This window comes from Trachurus trachurus (assembly GCF_905171665.1).
Source record: "Trachurus trachurus genome assembly, chromosome: 9".
In the NCBI taxonomy this organism is placed as follows: domain Eukaryota; kingdom Metazoa; phylum Chordata; class Actinopteri; order Carangiformes; family Carangidae; genus Trachurus; species Trachurus trachurus.
Genome location: NC_139895.1, coordinates 11,260,135 through 11,273,888, shown reverse-complemented (window position 1 = coordinate 11,273,888; position 13,754 = coordinate 11,260,135). Strand labels below are relative to the sequence as shown.

Below are 13,754 nucleotides of genomic sequence, written 5' to 3'. Positions count from 1 at the left end.
CATGTTGTCCTTCGTTTTGTTTTTTCTCTGATCATGGAGATTTTGTTTCATGCATGTTCGGAATAAAGATTTCAATTCAACTCAACATCTACAAACCAGTTACCCATCTATAACCATGCCCAAACATCCAAACAACAGGTAGGTCGTCGGTCACCTCAGCTCCCACCTGAACCCGTGTGTATACCTGCACGCTGCCTGACATGTCACAATAACACGGGCTGAAAACAGTGCGTCTTTTGTAGGGGGAGAACCAGGACGACCAGCATCCCCTGTCGGGCTTCTGCCCCTATGAGCGAGCTGTAGAGAGAGAGAGAGGCTCCCGACCTCCAGCACCTAATCTGCCAGCCCAGCCAGCCAGCCAGGGCCCAGCCCGGAGAAGCCTGTCATCACTACCACAGAGGCCTCTATTCATCCCCGCAAAGACAAAGCCAAAAGTGTACAGCAGCCATCCAAGGCATCCCAAGCATCCAGATATCCACCAGCGATATCATTTTAGGCTTTTGTGAGCCTGTGCTTTGGTTTACCCACCGTTCTCCTCCTCCTCCTAACCTCCCCGCCGCCGTCACCGCTCCACGTTCCTTTTTTTTTTTTTGCAGTTCAGGGACCTGACATGACACCGCAGGTACCGTTGGATATAAAATCCTTAAAGCTAAACTTAACACCTGCAGCAGCAACATGTGTTTCTTTAGGGGAAAGGTGCGTTCAATGTCACAACACGCTCCACTTCTTTACATTTTTTTTCAACCCTCGTTATTTACCCTGGGGAAATCTTTGCTGCCGTTCTTTGCTGGGTGTGTCTGGAGGTTGAAGAGCAGCACCTCTATAGTGTTTTGAGTGCTGACATAACTCATTTTGCACCATTAAAGACAAACATAATTACTCTTTGAACATAAAAAAAACAGTAGCACATTACCATAACGCTGAAACATTCCACGCAACGTTTTTTTTTGCTGTCGAGTATGGCTGCAGGCGAATAGCACGAGCAGCAGCAGCAGCAGCAGCGCTTCATCAACAACAGGTTCAAAGAAAAACACGTTACATTGCTGCCTGCGCTGTTTGACAAGTGAAGCTCTTTGAAGTGCGGGTGTGGAAAAAAAGAAAAAAGAAAAACCTCCTTGTGTCACTTTTGCTGTTACAACTGAAAAGGCAGGTGTTGGGACGACACCGGGCTTCACATTGTTCACAGTTCACATTTGGACGCTGCCATGTCAGACTCTTCCGGTCTGGCCACACTGGGCCCCCTGAACTTGGTGGTGAAATCTCCACCTGCTGATAGGATCAGCTGCCCCCTCACACACCACCACCACTACTGCCCCCACCTCCTCCTCCTCCTCCTCCTCCTCCTTTTTCTTCTTCTTCTCTTGGGCATGTGTGGCAGCCACTGATAAAAGAACTGCAGATAAGAGGAAACACAAGCTGTGATGAGGAGCACACCGCCAAACAGGAGTGCAGGGCTCAACATCGGCCCAGTGGAGAGAGACAGAGAGACAGAGAGACAGAGAGAGAGAGGGAGAGGAGGCAAGGAGATGAAGAAGAGAAGGAGAAGGAGAATCTGAAAGTGATTAAAGAAAGAACGCTGGTTAGGAGGGAGAAGAAAAATGAAAAGCTGCCGCGTATCCCTCGGGCTAAAAAAGGAGAGAAGAGGAGGCTCTGTCAAACAAAACTGAACAATAATAAATTTAAATCACCAAAGAGCTGGAGCACGAGTTATTCCTGGAGGGAAATACCCGCAAACTGCATTAAGTCGTCTGTATACCGTGTATATTTCTGAACCAAAACCAGCTCCTTGTGAGATTTGCATGTGGTTCTGTCAGAAAAGAAACAAAACAAACAGTGACTGCAGTCAAGTTCACAGGCGAGCTGCTTTAAATACGACATAAAGACACGGTGCTGCGTCCAAAGACGATTGTTACGGTGTTATGGCGTAGACTAGCATTGTTGTTGTCCTCAGCAGGAACGACTGCAGCACAGACCACCGAGCACAATCGTCAAACTTTTGGGTTTTTTGTGGAAAAACATAAAAAGCAACAATCACATCCCAATGCTCCCACCCCGCACCCCCATTCCTGGTTCAGTTCTTTTGGAAAACAAGAGTGAATGTAAATAAATCTGAGCTGTTGACGCCGCGGCTGAGAGTGGAAGGGACAGGTGCCACAATGACTCCGGCGACCTCCAGGGGGATGTATGCATCCCATAGCGGTGTCCCCTTTCAAGATGGACACCGGAGGGAGGAAGGGGGGCAAACCAGTTGGTCCAACCAGGGGTGGGTGTGTGAGCACAGCAGCGGGTCACTCTTCTGCATGCAGCCGGGGGGGGGGGGGACACCCGAGGCTTAGGCAACACTTAGCGTGCATTGTTTGCAGATCTTTCGCCATATAATCGAATTTCTGTCTCTCTGCATGCTACAGACAATATTTCAGTCTCATGATGAAGCATAAAAATCCCCCTCAGTCCTCTGTTGAGATTATCCAATTCATTTTTTGCGTATTATTATTATTATTTTAGCGAGGGGAGGGGGGACACGAGCCACACTGGAAGACTTAAAAATGTAATCTAATATATGAAGCTCAGAAGAATCTATTAGCCCGCATTTGACCGAGTGCACGCCCCCGCTCCCCCCCTCTCGCCCCGGCCGCAGGCTTCCCTCCGATTGGCTCGGAGTCAACGCAAAGTGTCCCCGCTAATCCAACAGTTGTCCGTCCACGCTGAAAGTCACCTCTGAGTCCAGCTCCAGCACTCGTGTCAGGAATCCACAGGCTCTTTGCATACCGAGCGGCCGGATATCCTCTAGTTAAAGAGGGCCCTCAAAGCCAGCGCCATGTGTTGGTCGACTTGGGGGGGGGGGGGGTGACAAGGGGATAGGGTTGTTGGTTTTTTTAAAGGGCTTTTTTTTTTAGAGTGACATCATCTTTCACTTTGAGCCGAGGACAAAACGAAGCGAAGTGAGGGGACCGGCCGTTCAGGTCCCATAGAAACCAAGAAATCCATTTTCCTGTGGATCCTCATCTTCTTCTCCTTTTTTTTTTTGCTTTGCGGCCCGTGTGCACTGCGCCGGCTAAAAGTGCAGTTGCTCCTGCTCCCGAGTCCACGGATCTGTGCATCTCTGAATGGCTTTTGTGTTGCTGCCGGGGCAGAACAAAGTGAGTTCAGGTTACTGCACTCCTCCCGTTATTGGCCCACATTGTCTCTAATTATTCCAGCAAACATTGACACAGCATGTGTGGTCTCACATTTATACTCCCCCCCTCCTCCTCCTCCTCCTCCCATGCTTAACAGAGTGAGAGAAGACAGAAAGAGAGAGAGAGAAAGAGCTTATGAAAGGGAGGGAAGGAACGATGAGAGAGAAATGTGCATGCATTCACTGGTTTGTGCTTCATCGTCAATACAATTACAGGAGAAATTGCTTCGAGATGAGCTGAGGCGCTTTGTTGTTTGTCTTGTTTTCATGTCTGTGATGAGAACACAGTGTATACTCAGGGGGGGTTTTCCCCCTCACCTGCCTCCCAATGCCGCCCGGCCTAGACTCAGGAGAGCACTACACCAACGCACCATGCCAACTCGAGCCTTTAATACAACCAGCAACCAGCAGGACTAACGCTGGGGAGGGGAGGGGTGGAGGTGAGGCGGGGGATTGCAAAAAAACGATGGTGGAGTTTGCTGGGATGCAATAACCAAAAACAGAAGAAAAAAAGAAAAAGAAAAAGAAAAAACAGCCCTTCTCCACAACTTTAAAGCTCAATCCCACACTCTAATTTGAATTCTGAAGCTTTCCCGTTGCCTGGGCAATTCTAACTCAAGCTTTTGCAAAACAATAATTATGACGAATGTATGCATCAGTAGCTCACCAAATCCTCTGTCCATGAGTTTAGCCTCGGGGCGACGCTGCAGAAAAGCTCACCCAAATATGCTACATGTGGTCGCCAATAGGAAACGGTTTGAAGTTAAGCACAAAGGCTTCTGGTGTAAAATCAAATCTTTATTTTTTTTTAATGAAGGAAATAGTCACAACAGACATGATTAGTGTCGTAGGTCTATCAAAATAAAAGCTTTCTGCAGGTTTTTCTACTGGAGGCCACATCTCGTACATTTTCACTTTCCTCCAACTTTACACCACCACTCCTCTGATATGTGATAAGATCACTGCGCTTTGTCCCATCAGATTTGAATTACTCGTACGCCGATGCAGACTCCTGTACCTTAACAGAGAGGGTGTGGTGCCTGCAGCAACATGAGCTCCGTGGACCGTGAACTACAGAAATGTAGCAAATCACTGCAAAGCATTTGACCTAAGCTTGCACAGGTTTTATGTAAAGTTTGTCTGTGGATGAACCTTCAGTGTGATCAACCTTTGTCTGCTCAGCCATGCTCACTTGTCTCTTGATGTTAACTGATGTTGCTTAGGCTGCAAATGCAAAAACACATCACATCCAATGTGTGAAAACCCAAAATGAATGGAAAACGGTGTGTTTTGCAAATATAGGAATACCTACATGAGCCAATTAATCATTAATGAGGTCATTCGTTATCTTGTTGTGCCTTATGGTGTTCAGCATCAATGCTAAATTAACCAACTGCTATAATGGCTCATATTTAAATGAAATGGTAGAAAGGCATCGGTCTGCTCCTACAACTACCAGATATTTTGCAAATCTATAACTTTACTTAGAATGCTTAGAATAAAATGTGTATCTGAGCTTTATCTTTCTGGACAAACACAACTACAATACACTAAATTACAGACCTTCCTGCATCCGTTACAGAAGAGAGAGCGGTGCCTCCGATCGACTGGTGAGGCCACCATCCAAATCTCAGAGCCACATTCCCTTGGATGTGTTTACTCCGAAAATGCCTGCGGGATGCATGTCACCCCAGGGGTGACAATTTGACTTTGTCACATGCCTGTGGGATGCAGGCGGAATAGCAAAAGGCTGTATTGGCCCCTCTTTTTCTGTCATTCCCATCTTCTCCCACTCGATCTCTCGTTTCTCTCAAAACAGCATTCTGAGAAACTCCTTGACAAGTCCAAGGACAAGTTATCATTAGCGAGCCAAGTGTGTTTGGACGAACGGCCCCAAACACTGCCAAGCAAAGAATAGCCAAGCTTCTGTCTTTTTTTCTCCTCCTTTTTTTTACTGCTAAAAATTAAATGCGCTGCTTTCACAGTGACTTTTGACAGACGAAGGAATGTGGGTAAACAGAGGAGAGGGGATGAGGTGAAGACGGAGAAGACACAGTGACCCAAATAATGATGTGCAAAAAATGGAAAACTCACATTGTTCTAACCCATTTTCCCCAAATGTTAGTGACCTGTAATATGCACCTGAAAAAAATAAAAAATACCTTGACATTTTACATTTTGCCTGACAGCAGCTCGCAGGGGCAACGAGAGGTGAACAGATGGACTGCAAGGAGACAGAAACGGACACAGCTGGCCAGAAGTAATTGTCCTGACCTTTTCATATACACTCAGGTTCACACTGAGCCGGGAGGAGGAGGGGGACGGGGGGGTCCAGAGATTGCATATAGGATTTGCATGATGGGAAATGTCATATCCATTAGCCTAATTGACCACGGCTTGTATAGATACTGTCTAGACATCTCAGCTCAATTTGCACTTCTCTATCTCACTCATCTCATAGACTGTACTGTAATCGCTCCATTGTATAAATTACAATGGCCTGGTGTGTATGCATGTTTTTTTTTTAATCCCCAGTCCAGGTCTGAATAATTTAAATGGTGAGTATAAGCAGAGTCTTGAATCCAATATCTATATTTTCTTATGTATTTCAGCAGCACGACACTTTTAGTTCCTACAGCCTGCGTCACAGTTACTTCAGTGTGTTTCTATGCTTTGTACAGTGTCCTGCAGTGTTTCATGGAGAAGATTTTCACAGCGCAGCATCCACAGCATGACGTCCGCACCTGCAGCTTTCACCTGACAGCAGCACTTCACAGACGCAGTGCTACTTGGAAACGGACTGAGATCAGTGCGGACACAATTAGATGAAACTACTGGAGAAGTATTTCTGTCTGTGTGATGCTTTGTGAGGAGCAGCTTCCTGTCTTTTGACGCACTATCATTAAAGAGGCTCGTCTGCTCACAGCAGATAGAGAGGAATAAAAACAGAACCGAAAATGAAACTATTTAATCAATCAATAAATGTTAATTAGGGCAATCAAAGGGTACTGAATGAGTTATGTTATAGGTCACATACGTATTTTACACTTCTACAGGGTTTTATTTTAAGTTTTGAACCATAAGATGTATTTGTGGTTTTATGAATCAAAAACCATCTCTCTCTCAAGCTCTGGTAACAACAGGTTGGTGCCAGCCAATCAGAAGAGAGGAGGCTCTAAGTCTGCTCTCTGATTGGCTGACTGTTTTCTGATGACTGAATATACTGCAAATATAGCAGATTTTGGGTAAAACATTCAGATAAACCAAAGCCAGCAAGTTTTGATGGCGTGTCCAAATAGGCGGAGCTTTGTGACTGCTTTTGTTGTGACATCACAAAGTGACAGGAAGTCCTGACGGCTGGTTTTAAGGCTCAGTCTCTGAATACAGGCTGTGTGAATTTCTCCCTCCCCTCCCTATAAAACCCTCATTTTCACCTCAATGATATTGAAAATGAGGGTAACCTCAATGTCCTTCGAGAATAAATAAAGGTTAATTTAATATAACATAATCAACAGGGACTTGGAAATCTCACTTTACACATTATGGAGCCTTTAACAACTGCTCTGGCAACCATTCAGCTCAATGAGTCATTCATCACACAAAGTGACGCAAATGTCTGTAATGTGAATATCATTGGTTTCAGGCTGTTGGTTGGACAACAAGCTGTTAAAAAGACATTGCTTTTGCGCTCAGGGGAAATATTGGGGGCATTTATTCGTCATTTACTGACATTCCTCAGCAGAGAGTCAAGGGGTGAACTGATAAAGACAAGAATTGTTATTTGCCACCCTAAATGGTAGCTTTGGTATGAATTGTGTTTTGTCTCCATCCATTCAAGTACAGCTATTAGCCGACCGGGTCCTGTGATAGTCATGAATTGCTACAGTCTACGTCGCTGGAAAACAAGGAGGTCTCTTCTTTGCGAGCAGCAACAAAGGCTTTGTGCTGCAGCGCTGACTTCAGAGTCCGACCCAGGATGCAGGAGTTAAAAGACCGACCTCCGCGTGAACTCCAAATAAATAAAAGTGCAGCTGTTTACTGCTAATTTAACATCAAAGGGAGACGCGCAATCACAAAACAAGGGCGAGGAGAAGAGAACTTGATTGTGGTTCTCGTGTTACACAGCCTGTTCACAGCAGAAATAATGAAGCGTCTTTTTTTCCAACTCGCCGTTCGCTCTGTATAGACGCTATAAGAAACATGGGATGGAGGAGCAGACATTTAAAATGCGTGTAAACATACAGGCTGAAATCTCACTGAATCAAATTTCTCAAACACACACACACACCCAGATGATGCGGTTGGGAGATGAATTATTGCCGTATGTTTACGTCTGATAGCAACCACGACCGCAAGGAGGCGGCGGCGGCAACCGTTGCACGACTCATGCAGGTAAAAAAACAAACTGATCAAGCCAAATCAACATCTGTGTGATGATCTGTGTGTGTGTGTGTGAAAGCCGGCCTGGCGAGACAGACACCGACATTGTTGTGTTCCGCGTCACGCCTCTTGATTCTGGCACGCCAGAAAAAAGAAAAACCACACACACACAGAGAGAGAGAGCGGCGGCATCACGCCAGCTTTGTATAGATCAGCATAAACAAGCAAAGGCGGCAAAGTGAAGGGTTCCTCTTCACAGCAACATGGCAGGATCTCCGTTAAGAAGAAGCAGAGGTGGAGGTTTACAAATAAACTTGATGACTTATTGCTTATTGTTCGCTCTCAACCAGCTGCAGCCGAGAGTTTTGCTGTCATGGGAGCTGTCAATGAGTTATCAGCCTGATGATCATGGGGGCATTTTGAAAGGATCCGTGGTCACGCTTGGTTTAACACACATTACAAGGGAAGTACATGCACACACTCTTTGCCTCACACACAGGCTCTGTATAAACTTTACAAAGAACAGAGTCAACTCTGTTCCACCTGTTGTGTACTTTAGAAACGCCCAGTGGATTAAAATATCTGTTCAAATCAGATAAAACATCGTTTCCTGTTCCAAGTCCTCCAACTAAAAGTGTGAATACATAAAAAAAACAACTTTCTTCACCGGGATCCTTTGGTTCGCAAAGCGTCTGGAGGTGACCCAACACCCAACAACGCCTCCTCCTCCGCCTTGCGAGGTGATCTTAACACTCTGGCTTCAACCAAAACACTCGCAAGTATTTTTCTCACCGTGCTTGTGCAAGGGAACACCTCCACCTTTATTTGTATGGGAGCGGATTTAGCTCGAAGGTCTACAATTACATCATCATTGAGTTCTGCAGCGCCGCATATCAGGGGCCGGCATTAGTCAGAGAGGCCTTTGAAGAGTTTGGCCCAACCCTCGCTCACTCTCTTCCCTCCTCCCCCTCTCCTCCTCCCCCCTCCACCATCCCCTTCGGCACTGTCTTTGATGTTAGCGCGTGGAGCTGCGCCGAGCGTCGCGGCCTCCCAGGCCTCCCCGCCTCGCCTGATCCTATCTGCTCAGGCGGCACATTCATGTGGTTTACACCCGCAGCACGACTCCCGGCAGCTATTCACCCAGCCCTCTGCAGGCCCCTCCCTGTACAAGGGTCCAGAGGCAGGCAGGCAGGCAGCGTGGCCTGAGCGGCCGATGGGGGTCCGAGGGAAGTACAGAAGGCATTGTGGAGGCTTTATCAAAGAGCCTTTTCTTTTATTGCCGTACTATATCTGTAGATTCATAAGTAACAGACACACCTGACCCCTTTTGGGATTAACGATTTATTCTCAACACAAGGGAAGTGGTGACTCGAGCTTCGGTTGTTACTATACAGCACTATACTTCAAAAATAGACATTAAAACTTTAACGAAGTCAACAAGGCGAGGAGCAGAAAATAGAAAACACTGAGTCTCCAATATCTTCAGTGACATAAAAAAAACAAAGCCAATTTTTCACACACACACACAAATAAACAAAAAAAAAATCTAGGGCATATCTTCGGCAGCAGGGAGAGCAGGAGGTGGGAAGATGCAGTGATATATATTCGCTGTGAAGACGTGCAGCACTGCCAGACGGAGCAGACAGAAAAAGAATGCAGAGATAACCCGGCTTGTTTCTCATGTGGACGAACGAGTCCAATCCATCATACCTCTACATCTGCTCCCATTGTGTTACAGCCTGGATGCTCCTCCTCATTACCGAGGAGGAACGACTGCTGCAACCTGCACACACGTCTCCTTCTCACACCTCTAGAAACCAGTTTTAAAGGGATGAGGGAGGTGAACAACATCCACCTGCAACTTGATGTGGTCCCCAGCTGGCTGGCTGGCACCCCAGTACATGACCTTTGCCACCGCTGTGAGAAGGATCCATTAAGAGGGGAAACAAAAGGAGGAGGGGAGAAAGAGAAATGGCAAGGGGTGTTTTTGACAGGAGTTGCCTGTCAGGGAGATGCTTCGCAACATTAATATGATGCATTAGGTCGAGGGTGTGCACACAAGCAGTAATGGCTTCCGCGAACAATAACCACAGAAAGCGAAAGTGGGGCGAGAACATCATATCGTATGAATCAAAATGACAAGAGGGCAGGATCCTCCTTAACATTATGTTGTTGTTGTGTTATTTTTAGACACATGAGGTTGATAATTATGTAATGATGTACACAAGAGAGAAAACTTTGAACCCTGCGTTCTTGAACTTCGGGTGAATGGGACAGATCTGTGATAAGACTTCTCTCTCCTTTCATGAAAACAAGTAGCGAGAGGACCGAGGAGACAAGGAGAGGAGTATATTGAGAGGTAGGAGGAGGAGGAGAAATGGACTCCCTGCTCCACGGCTACCTTCCCCAGTCTATTGGCCCAAAAAAAAAAAAAAGTACAACAAAAGGGGGAGGCTGGCGTTGTGGCCTTCCACGGTTAGTCAGCACATTCCTGGCAAACAACAAAGCATGCCTCTGCCTGGATGAGCCACTGTGAGCATTGTCGTTCCATAACCCTCGACCCTTTAGCCTTTGTTTTGCAGACCCTCTTGTGTCAGTGGATAAAAATGTGGGCTGATGGGGACGGACCGGCGTTCTTTCAGCGCCGTTTCATCAAACGCAGACACCGCAGCTCAACAGGAGCTGTTCAGTAAAGTGAAAGTGCTCCACTTCAGATCCCTTCTTCTTCTTCATCATCATCTCATACATGCCCTTAAAAATAAATTCTGTTAAGATGAATGAAGAGACGAAACGAAAAGGTGTGACGTTTCCGTTGTAGGTGCATTTTCCCAGAGCTCATCACAGAGAAATTGCGGCCTCGGGGGGGCAAAGATGAATTAACATTTCCTCATCATTGGAGTATAAAGCAGAGGACAAACAGAAGACGTTCATACAAACGAGCTCGGACACATAATCAATAGCAGATCAGAGGGAGAGCGACGCGAGGGGATAGGATTCCCCCCTGGGAGAGAGAGGAGGCCCAGGATACTGGAGGGAAAGCAGCAGCAGCAGCAGCACTGACTGCTAATCTCTCTTGGAGTGGAACATCAAAGATCGGCTCAGCCACTCAGCCCAGTGGAAACTAACATAGCTACTGGGGCCACCAGTACCAACATGCACTTGTTCCAGGTGGAGCTGTGCAGTGAGCAGGAATGAGAGGCTCAAGAGAGAGAGAGAGAGATAGAGGGAGAGGAGGAGAAGAAGAAGACGGAGTGAAAGAGCCAGGGGCAGGAGAGGAAACAGGGGCCACTGGTTTGGGAGACGGCGTTGGCCAATTAAAAGAAAAGAAGTCTGGACAAGTACTGAGAGATCCAGGAGGAGAGGATGGAAGGTGCTTTAAGACACACACCTGAGTCCTAAAACACTGTTTAATATAAGTTTATATTTGACAGGATTTTATTCATTAGCAGGTTGAAGAGAAGAGAGAGCCGGGTGCAGGGGTGATAGAGTGTCGCAGAGTGATGATCCGGCGCACAACGAACAGTCCTGATCATCACTTGAAGTCGTTCTCATGCAACGCAGAATAAGCATGACGGATTCTGGAGCAGACTGCTGGTGAGGGGTGAGAGTGTGTGTGTGTGTGTGTGTGTGTGTGGGAGTGGGGTGTTAAGCAAGAGAAAGAGAAAAACAGTTTAGTCTGTTCTATTCCGAAAAGGGGAGAAACGCAGCCTCAAATTACTTTGGCCGGGACATGAAAGTGAAACAGGGTGGCGGTTAAGAGACGATAGCACTTAAAATACAGCTGCGACCGCCAAGCCAATAAATGGAAAAAAGTAGGGAGCAGCACTTTTAACCTTTTAAACCAGCGTTTGTGTACTGCTACTGTTGCTTCGGCGCTGGGAGTGGCCCCCCGATCCCTGGCACCTCCCGTCTGGGACCGGCCCATTATGGCCTCTTGGGGTTTCCAGCCTGTGGTGAGAAAGCGCGCTGGATGCCTTAAACCACTAAAGCTCTCATTATAGTCTAAATGCAGAGCGACACAACTCCTGCCAGCTCCAAGGTAAGAGCTCCAGTATTTAAGCTCATCGTTGTCTTAGCTTGAAACCGCCACTTTCCCCCCGCACATCCAGTCGCAGAGAGAGAAAAACACACGGGCCACTTTCAAAGAACCACATCACGCAGACTTCCCAGCTCCAGTCGCTGGCGCTTCACGTGCATCGGAGATGAAGTTCAAGGGTGAAACGGCTCGTGGGTGTTGGGGGGGGGAACTATAGCCTCTTCTTCCTGACACTGGATTCAGAGGATGCTCTGTGTCCCTTTCGGAGAGGAAGTCGGCGAAAGCCACATGATTCCCCTCTGGTTCTGGCCCGACGACACTATGAGTTCCATCTGGTCCTCGCGGTGCCCCTGCCACGTCCTTGCCTCTCCTCTCCTCGCCGGCTCCTCACTCACTCACTCACTCGCTCCCTCGCTCGCATGCTGACAGCACACGGGGCCCCTGCTGGAAATCAGAGGCAGATGTGCGCTGGTGCGGCTCATCTCGGCTGCAGGAAAGACAATTTGGCGTCTGGGAGATAACAGAGAGTGATGAGCAGCAGATGGCGGCGTCTTGCTCTCTCTATCTCCCTCCCGTTCGCATCACGAGTTGTCGTCGTCGTATCAACAACGATGCGAATGTGAAATACATTGATGAGCAGTCAGGTCGCAGACGGCGCCGGCTGCTCCTCGATATTAGATCATCAGTTCAGTGCTGAGTGCTGAGCATCTACCGGGTTAGGTGTCGACTCCACGCTCACACCTGGGTGGTTATTTAATCACCTGCTGCTCATACGTGGACAGGTATCAGAAGACTTATCGCCTCTAAGCTGTGTAAGATTTGAAACCACAGCTCTGAGAGACGTTCGCTGCAGCAGCAGCAGCTCAGAGCACCAGGCCCCCAAAAATCCACTTCGCTCCTGCCTTTTCCACTTAACGCAGGACATTTTCATTAACGTAGTGTAATCAGGAAGTATTTAAATCCAGGGACAAGAGGTGAAGTCAATTAAGCACCTGACAGGACGGGCAGCGTGCCGCCCGGTGGACGCCAAGAACCAGAGTTAACAGCCGCTGCTGTAAATAAAGAAGGTCGTCTGAGGGAAACCTGTGTGTGTGCCGATACACACTCATCATGGGATGATTTAAGGACACATTGATTACTTTAGCTCCAATTGGAGCAATCAGGGGAAATGGCTTGGGAAGCCTTGGGTTGTGGCCCTCTCTCCTCCTCCTCCTCCCTCGCCTCCCACCTTACAGCAGAGGGAGAAGCACAAATTAACTTAATTTATTATTTTTGGCCCCAGCTAGTGTGCCACTTTTCGCACTCTTCAGGCAGAGCTGAGCGGGTGTTAGCTTTAGGGAATTAGCGAAGGCGAGCTGGGAGCGTACGAGCGGAGGCTGTGGTCGGGTCTTTGCACAGGAGCGCTGCCAAGGCAAGCCCCCCCCTTCCCCTGCATTTGAACCCCCGTACCTGCTGAGGTCTGGTCACTACTGTAAACACACACACATGCACACACACACGGTAATGCAAACCCCTCAGGGCTCTGTTCAAACTTGCAGAGGGGAGAACTTGAAGGCCTCGTAAACCTCAGGCCCCAAACCAAAAATCAAGCCTCCTATTCAGCGCAGGCCCTTTAAAGCGAAAAAGTAGACGGTTTTTGCAGAGGTCAATGCGGACGACTGGATGCACGAGAACCTAAATATTTGTCTTCAACCCGATTCCAGAGTAAAACTATATCCGTTACAACACCGCAGAAGTTTCCCAACACGTTACTCCGGTGTTATTTCACAAGTATAGAATCTGTGAGTGGGGAATTTGATACCAGCTTTTAAAATTATACCGTTCAGGTTGTACGCTTGTCATCCGTTGTCAGTTTTTTGAGCCTTCATAAATCTTCTGTAGAATACATACTGTAAGGAATTCAAGACAGTGTGCACTGTGCTGGACAAAACTGTGCCCTCATTATAGCCTGACAAAATATAAGCTGCCTCTAAGTGGTCAGAAGCTATGTTAGCAAAGAAAGCAAAAACCTAAATAGATGTGGTTTTCGATGTAAAGCTGAGGTCCGACATTTCTGTGTGGTTACCAAGTGGCGCCAAATGGCCATCACTGTGTATAAACAGGGGCCATTTTTGTGCTGAGTATCCCCTAATTTGATCCCCACATATCATCTTTCTTTCA

The 13,754-nt window shown here is 47.3% G+C and overlaps 1 protein-coding gene across 3 annotated transcripts in view; it reads right to left on the bottom strand.

The window, feature by feature from the left end:
• Positions 1-13,754, bottom strand: part of znrf3 (zinc and ring finger 3) — a 76,079-nt gene that overhangs the window by 59,639 nt on the left and 2,686 nt on the right. The window contains exon 1 of one of the 3 annotated variants that reach the window (XM_083979157.1): positions 8,226-8,303. The exons of the other annotated variants lie outside the window; for them this stretch is intronic. The gene's annotated coding sequence lies outside the window, so the exon portion shown is untranslated. Of the gene's footprint in view, positions 1-8,225; positions 8,304-13,754 lie in introns of those variants that run through there. 3 annotated transcript variants of the gene reach the window in all.